Raw genomic sequence first — 8,526 nt, forward strand, 5'->3', positions numbered from 1 at the left:
ATGTGTATCCAAACCACACAACTCCCCATTAACCCAAGTCAAAGCACTGGGGCCTGTGTTGTTGTTACGTAAACCTTATAGTCACCTACTAGATTACTATGAGCATCATGAACATGAAATATTTAACCTCTCAGTAGTCCCTCTGCCTCATTTAAGGTTTATTGACCTTCAGACACTAGAAGCCAAACCGCTTGTAGATAGGTTCTTTAAATACGATCTTCTAAATCAATGTAGACAGACCCTTCAAATACAATCTCCTTAATCAGTAAGTAAGCTCTTTTGTGTTTGTCTGGTTTCTCTGCTGTGGAAAAAGATTGCAGCTGTCTGTTGTTGGTCACTACATTAGGACCATCTGATTGTGCCTGTTCTAATTACATGATATGAAAATCAGCAGAGGCTCAAAAGCATTAATAGCCATGAAAGTAGTAATAGTATTAATAGTCACAATAATACGAAGTCCAAGCCTTGTGTGGATTAAAGTTACTCTCAGAATGGCTCTCTAATGATTATACTTTGTCACGAAAATAAAGAGGTACTATTCTGGGTGATAAAGCACTGAATATTATTCCATATAAGCAAGATTTCAGCTTTTATGTGTGTTTGCAAAATATTTAATGGTGGTATTTTAATTGCCATCAGACCATAAGGTATGAATTAGGATATATTATTGAGGCTTCAACCTTATGTTCAGCAATATAATTGGTATGAATTATTACCCTATGTTCAAACACTGCCCACTACTACTGCTTTTTTAAAAAAAATTATTTATGAGAGCTCTCTAAAAACCACTATCCAAATGTTTATAATGAGTTAAAATGATTTAAAATGTATTTTCCAGGATGGAAAAATATATCATCACTATTCTTAAATAGTGGTATCTAATTTAGTAGAATTACGCTTATATAAATCTACTCAATAAAAGCAACAACCAATTAAAATCTAAGATTTATGAATGGACTTCACAAATAAACATTACACAACTTAGACAAAAGGTATATTATGAATTCCAGAGTCTGAAAGGATGGATGAACTTCTATCCAAATTATATTGCTGTCAGTTTCCAGGCAGACATCAGACTCAACTCATATCACAATAAAGGGCATGAGGGTATTAAGTAATAACATTCTTTAGTAGGACACAATTCACCCATTGACCATCACTTGGAACTGCTCATTTTTTTCTAATCATTTAAATGTAGTTTTTGGTGAGAAATGAATGGAATTGATTTCTATTTCTCATCAGGAAACTTTCAATAAAAAAGATTCTTAAATTAGCTGGAGAAAAAAAAAAAAACTCTGTTCCAAGTAAACATTTAGTGTAATTTTATTACATTTTTCAAATTGTTTTTAGCTGCACATAAAAATCCATATAATGAAGATGAAAGCAATTAAATTTCTATTTACTGTGGAATAGTGAGTTCTGTGTGATGCTCATGGGTTCCCAAAACAGTAGCGCTGCTTTCAAAAAACTAAAAATATCATTTCCACCCCCATTTTTCTTCCTTTACATCTTATTCATAAGCAATGACTTTATAAAATAAATTCTACTACCAACAATGTTCTCTGCTGCAAGGCGTCCACGTGAGTTACAAAGATACCCATTAGATAGCGAAAGGTTGTAGCATGCTGTGTTACAGACTGGGAAGAATAATCTTTGTAGTTTTTTTCACTTTACCTAAGTACTCCAAACCCCTGGGATGTTCTATTATTGTGGTTTCAGTAAGTTTCTCTAAAATCCAGGATGCTTTATAAACTTTAAAGATGATATTTTTCAAAGGGTATGTCTTAATAGGTGCCTATAATTCATCTCTATCACCTGTTCTAATTTCTCAGATCATTTTCCAGGCTTTTTGAAATGGACTTATACTTTAAATATCATTCTTGTGTGCTTCAATATCAGCACAATATAATCTGAATTTTATGTAGTTTACTGGATCATTATAATGGCAGAAGAAAATGTTGATGTCCTCTCATAAGAAAATAATTAAAGGTGAATAAATCTATGCATTCGTTTCTATTGTTGCTTTATAATAGGAATGTATCAAATGTGTCTTTTCTTTCCTTTGAATTAGTCATGGGACAGACACCCTGCATATCTGCCAGCTTGCCTTTCCCTGTAGCCCCAGGGAACAAGCGCTGCTTCAAAGGAAGGCCAGGGAGCCTGCTCAGATGACATTTTCCTGATGTCACTATTTGACTTCTGAAGTCTAAAGAAAATGAAAGAGAATGAAACTATTGATAAATTCCAAGGGAGGGGGGGATCAAAGCTCTAAAGAAAAATGGAATAAAACCAAATTCAATTTGAGTTTTTGATCTTTTAAGATTTCAACAAACAAAGGGGTTGGAGGTCCGTGATCTAAAACAATTAATTGAAAAATGTATACATTCTGTCATATTTGAAGAGAGATTTTCTTTCCAAACTTTATGATAAATTGCATTAGACTTTTGTGTGGCAATAAGAAGAGCATAGCCACCCGACCAACACCCTATTACTCTTCATCAATATTATTGTTGAATAAGATAATTACATTGAATATCACAAAGCTAGTGTTTTGGACACTTTTTAATACAAGTAGGTCATCTATATACACGTGTTTTGTAGGAGAACTAGTTCTTCAGACAATTATACATGCATTTTGTGGTTGGAGGACTATTGTCATTCCCTTGGGCTTAGAAACTGTTACATAAAAGGATGACCGTCTATATTTTTAAAAGCAAGTTTCGCAGCAAAAGAGAAAAAGAGGCCACAAGAAATCCACCAAGTCATGGCCTCAGATGCTCAGGGTGTCAAGGGTAAGGAATTAGGAAATTAGAGGTGACACTGTCTCATTACTGATGTGTTTTTATCCCATACCAAGAACTCTTATTTTTCAGCCTCAGAAGGAAAGGCAAACCTGACAAAGACATAATACTTGCTGCCCACAGCCTTCATAAGCCAAAAGTTTGCCCACAGTGACTCAATGAGAAAATTCATTAAAGGTACAAGTCACAGTACCTCCCAGTTTTGCTCCTGACAGTTGGCAGGTGGCACTTGTGGGCAGTTTTCTTACTTGTCTTGACTTCCCACTCCTATCTATGTTTGTTACTCAAGTTGGTTGTTTTAACAACCACAGGCTCTAGTGGTTTCACACAATAAAGCTGTCCTTCTATTTTAGTGTCCTCTCTTAAGTCACAGTTGACACAGTCATTCAAAGATCAAGGGTCCTTCCATCTCATGGCTCAACCTCCTCTAGGCCTTTGGGGGTGCTCCTTACTTAGCCAGTAGATGCGGATTAGAGCACAAGGAACAGACCCAGGAGGGACTCATGGCCTGCCTAAAAATGGCTTAACGTGCCTCCACGTTCCATGAGCCAGAACTCAGTCATGCGGCTGCACCTGGCAGAAGGGGCCTGGGACAAGCAGTCCTACTCTTTGACTTGGGGAAAGGGATGCGACATGGCTGATGATCCGCCTGGATACATCATGCTATGTGAGGTAGGGAAGTCCTAACTATAACTATCTAAAAGCAATTTTATATTTCTTTCTGGGCTCAGAAGGTGCACAGAGCCACTAGCCTTCCGCCGATCGTGAGATGCAGAAAATTCTCTACATCCGCAGCCGCCAGCCCACCTTCCCAATGGGCCCTCGTAAGTCTTCCTGTACCCAGCGCTGGAGGATAACAAGGTAAGGATGGGTGAGAGGAGAGGTGGGAGATAGGGGAGTCCCTCACTTCCCTGGAAGGCTTCCCCTTTCCAGGCCTGGCAGCAGTTCAAGCAGGGAGCGCAGGGAGGGCCTCGTGGAGGAGCAAGCTGACTCTTTCTCAGAAGATGCAGTGGGCTCTGGAGACTATCTACTTGGTCTTCTCTCACACAAGCCCCGGGCAGACAGATGTCTCTCTGTTCCTAGAGCTCCTGAGGCTTCTTCCTGAATTCATGGACATCAGGAGGAGTCCTTTGTCCTCTTTTTCTGAAGTCTCTTCAGTCTCTCCCACACACAGTACTCTCTGCCCTTCAAATTGTGGTCCAGTGGCCAGCAGCAATGGTATCGCCTGGGAAACTCACCGTCCCAACCCTAGACCTGCGGAGTCAGAATCTGCAGGTGAGCCACGTGCACATGGACATTTGAGAAGCCCTGCTCTGGAGGTCTCCAGGTGGCACCCACCAAGCAGCCCACATGCAGTTGTTGGGAGAGCTCCCATGCAGCGCTTGCTCTGCAAAGCAGGCTGAGCTCCGAGCAGGAGCACTCTCAGCCCCACTTCCAAAGCAAGTCAGCAGTCTTCCTCATGGGCCAGATACTAGTTCTTTGGATCTCCCCAGTGCAGTAAGCACATTTTCCAGTGCTCCCTGGGGGCTGTGGTGGAGCGCCCTCGTTAGGCTCAGCACTAAGAGCAAATGCACTCTCCAAACCCCTCCTGAAAGGGCAGGATGAAACTTACAGTTGGCAAAATAAGTATTTTCATCAATTTTTCCTAATCCTCTCTCTGACCACTTTTTGTGTCTTTAATCTTGCTGAAGGGTCCAAGAGATAGGAGCAAGTTTCCTTCCTTCCCCTTGTAAAGTCTGCATCTGACATATACAGGGCCACCTGTCTGATACTTCCTTGTTATCCCAATCACTATCATTTAGAAATCAATGGAAATTGAGGCAAAAAGAGTCTCAATCTGATATCCTGTTATAACTATATCCTGGAAAGTATATAAAGTATGAAATTTATTTAAAAGTCCCATAATTCTTCACTAATTCAGACAGGTCTTACTCTAATAACACAGCTTGAAAAAAAGTTGCTGTCAATGGCAGTGAACATGCCTCTTTAAGGAGTTTCTGCTTTCGTCACGTGGCAGCTAAAGAAAGCATGACTCAGGTTTGAATCCATCTTCTACACTTTGCTGGCAGAATGACACTACTAAGATGAAAACTTACTGATTAGAGGATTTCTCTATTTGAGTCCATTCCTAGTGCTAGACAAATAGCTTGGGCAAAAAAGTGTTGGTGGCATTGTGCCCAACAGAGAACTTCCAGAGAAGAGGTTCAGAAATTGTATTAGTCTGTTCAAACACTGCTATAAAGAACTATGTAAGACTGGGTAATTTAAAAATAAAAAATAAAAAAAACAGGTTTAATTGACTTACGGTTCTGTAGGCTGCATAGGAAACATGGCTGGGGGAGCCTCAGGAAACTTTCAATCATGGTGGAAGGTGAAGAGGAAGGAGGCATTTCTCACATGGCCAGAGCAGGAGGAAGAGAGACGGGGGAGGTGCCACACACTTTTCCACACCCAGATCTCATGAGAACTTCATGAGAACAAGGGAGAAGCCCGACCCCATGATACAGTCAGCTCCCAGCAGGCCTCTGCTCCAATGCTGGGGATTGCAATTTGATATGAGATTTGGGTGGGGGCACGAATTCAAATCATATAGAAATTACGAATTGACTACCATGCGATCAAGGGATATGGTCACATCTGATACCCTAGATGCCAGCGAGCACCACTCTAATTAGAGACCAGAGAGCTTTCCTTCAGGGCAGTTCCTCCTTTTGTTCCAACTCCTTGTAATGACTTGGGATTGGGAAGCAAAGGTTGAAAAACCTGTAGACTTGGGTTTTAGCTCAAACATTGTGCCCATTGAGCTGTCCTCATGAATAACTTCACTGAGTCTGTGTCCTTGTAGATAAGATGCAATCATGTCACCCATGGTGTCACCACTCTCATTGGGTTGTTAGAAATATCAAAGTACAATTAAGTGTGGGAAAACTCTTGGGAATGTGCAAAGGGCGAAGCAGAATGAGGTGTTGGCATCCTCCCTGAGGAGGAAGGTGAGGTAATGATAGGAAGATGAGAGGGACAGGACATAAGCTAAAGGGTCTCAGGACTGGCTCATCCCCACTAAGCCCCAGCAGGCAGTACAGGGCAGTCTCAGGCTCCCTGCGCTGTCCCCCAGCTCACAGGGGCAGTTTGTGGTCTCTAACAGACATAAGACCTTCTTTCCTTCCATATCAGAGAAAAAGAAATTAGATTTCTGACTCCCTGCCTTCCTTTTTGGGGAGAAGAGGGCTCTAGGATGTGGTTGGGCTTAGAGGAAAAGAGCAGCTCCTCTGCTGTGATTCTAGGTCTCCTTCCCTCCCAGAGTCTCAGAGTGCGCCTCCACAATAGCCGTCATGGAAATAGCATGCGCTTTTCCGCTTAGCTAAGTGTGTGTACATTATTCTATTTGATTAATTATTGATATTTATTAAAATACAACATGTAGATTTCTATTTTCATTTTGCTGCCACTACACTGAAAAAAATATATAGTTAAGTTCCCATGACAGAAACACATGTCAATATATAAGTCAAGTATTTGTTGAATATTACAGGAAGACCTACCATGTTGCAGTGTGTGGCAGAGAAACCATACTTTCCTGAATATCATCACAAACCTGTGAATCTGATAGATTGCTCTGCTAGGCAGATGCAGTGTCTGATGAAGTCAAAGGTTCCTGCCACTCTCCACCTTCGTTTTCTGGCTAAAAACAGCCTGGAAACATTTCTACAGAGGACCAATGTCAGCTGCAGGATCTCAAAGATGAAAACAATTTCCTAAAGACAAAGGTTCTTTTCTATACAACTATTACTGCTGATGCCAGTGTAGCCCCTGGCAAGAAAGATGATAATACTGGTGACTATGATAGCTAAAATTTACTCAGTGCTTACTATGTGCCAAGAATTTTGCTAGGAGTTCCTCACATACTTACATGGTCTGCATTTAACTCATTTAATCTTAAAAGAAATGTATGCAATATGTTCTATTATTGTTGTTATAAGTGATGGCTTGAGAATATGTCTGCAACTCTCTTAAGAGTTGATACTTTTTTTTTTTTTTTTTGGAGACAGTCTCTCTCTGTCAGCCAGGCTGGAGTGTAATGGGGTGATCTCAGCTAACTGCAGCCTCCACCTCCCAGGTTCAAGGAATTCTCCCGCCTCAGCCTTCGGAGTAGCCGGGACTACAGGCGGCATCACTATGCCTGGGCAATTTTTTTTATTTTTAGTAGAGATGGGTGTATTAGTCAGGGTTCTCTAGAGGGACAGAACAACTCGAATATATATATATATGTGTGTGTGTGTGTGTATGTATATATGTGTGTGTATGTGTGTATATACACACACACACAAAGGGTAGTTTATTAAATATTAACCTACACGATCACAAGGTCCCACAATAGGCCATCTGCAGGCTGAGGAGCAAGGAGAGCCAGTCTGAGTTCCAAAACTGAAGAACTTGGTGTCCGATGTTCAAGGACAGGAAGTATCCAGCAAGGTAGAAAGACGTAGGCTGGGAGGCTAGGCCAGTCTCTGTTTTCGTATTTTTCTGCCTGCTTATATTCTAGCTGCACTGGCAGCTGATTAGATTGTGCCCACCCAGCTTAAGGGTGGGTCTGCCTTTCCCAGCCCACCGACTCAAATGGTAATCTCCTTTGGCAACACCCTCACAGACACACCCAGGATCAATACTTCGTATCTTTCAATCCAATCAAGTTGACATTCAGTATTAACTATCACAAGTCCACTCCTTGTGAACTTGAATCCATACACAGCTCCTGAGATCATACATGATCTTCAAGTAAAGACAATAATAAGGTCATAATTCTGCCTAACATAATACAACTATCCTTCTTACCACTGGAAACACACCAATCCCCAACCCAAATACTATTACATAAAGTTAACAACACTTAAATGCTGATGTGAAGTCAATAAAGATTATGTCACATGATGAAGGAGAAAGGAAATAAGATGAAGATATTTTCTTAGTACAAGTATATACATGCACAAACATGTATACACTTTTAACAAAAAAAGGAGGAAATACTCATGAAAATTACAGTCCTCGTTTCTGCAGCTGGTCACATGGTGGTAGCTGGTATTGTTGACTACCATCTTCCACTACCCATTCTGTGTTCCCCTTGTCTTCAGCAAGCACCTCAGCAGGTCATGTTTTTTATTTTTTCATGGTGGAATGACCCCAAACCTTTATTCCTGAAGGTCTGGGTCATTTGTAGTCCTTCTTGGATTGGGCTGTTGTAGCTTCCTAGTGACCATAATCACAGGTCATGGTAATACTAAGAGACACCATAATGGATCTCCTGCATTCCATGGATACTCTTCGTTACCTCCATTGTGGAGTAGTAGACTGATTTCACCTTGATAGTCCGGGTCAATCACCCCAGCCAACACCGTAACTCCCTTCTTTGCCTGTTGACTTAAATGTAGTAGAAGCCCAAAGTGTCCACGTGGCAATCTTAACTTCCAGTTTAATGGAACCGTTGCTGTGACTCCTGGTGGCAGCATTCCTGCCCCTGGAACTAAGACTAGGCCAGCAGAACGTAATGTTGTGGGAACAGGAAGCAAAAATTTTGTTAGTGGATTACTATAGGTGACGGTAAGTGGTGCCACTCCCACTTCCATCCCTTGATTTCTGGACCCATGAATCTTGGCTTTGCGAGAAACAGTGCCATACATTGGACACTGATTCAGAGAATACACAGCCTTCTGGAGAACTCTGCCCCAGC

Source organism: Chlorocebus sabaeus, chromosome 3 (assembly GCF_047675955.1).
Source record: "Chlorocebus sabaeus isolate Y175 chromosome 3, mChlSab1.0.hap1, whole genome shotgun sequence".
Taxonomy (NCBI): domain Eukaryota; kingdom Metazoa; phylum Chordata; class Mammalia; order Primates; family Cercopithecidae; genus Chlorocebus; species Chlorocebus sabaeus.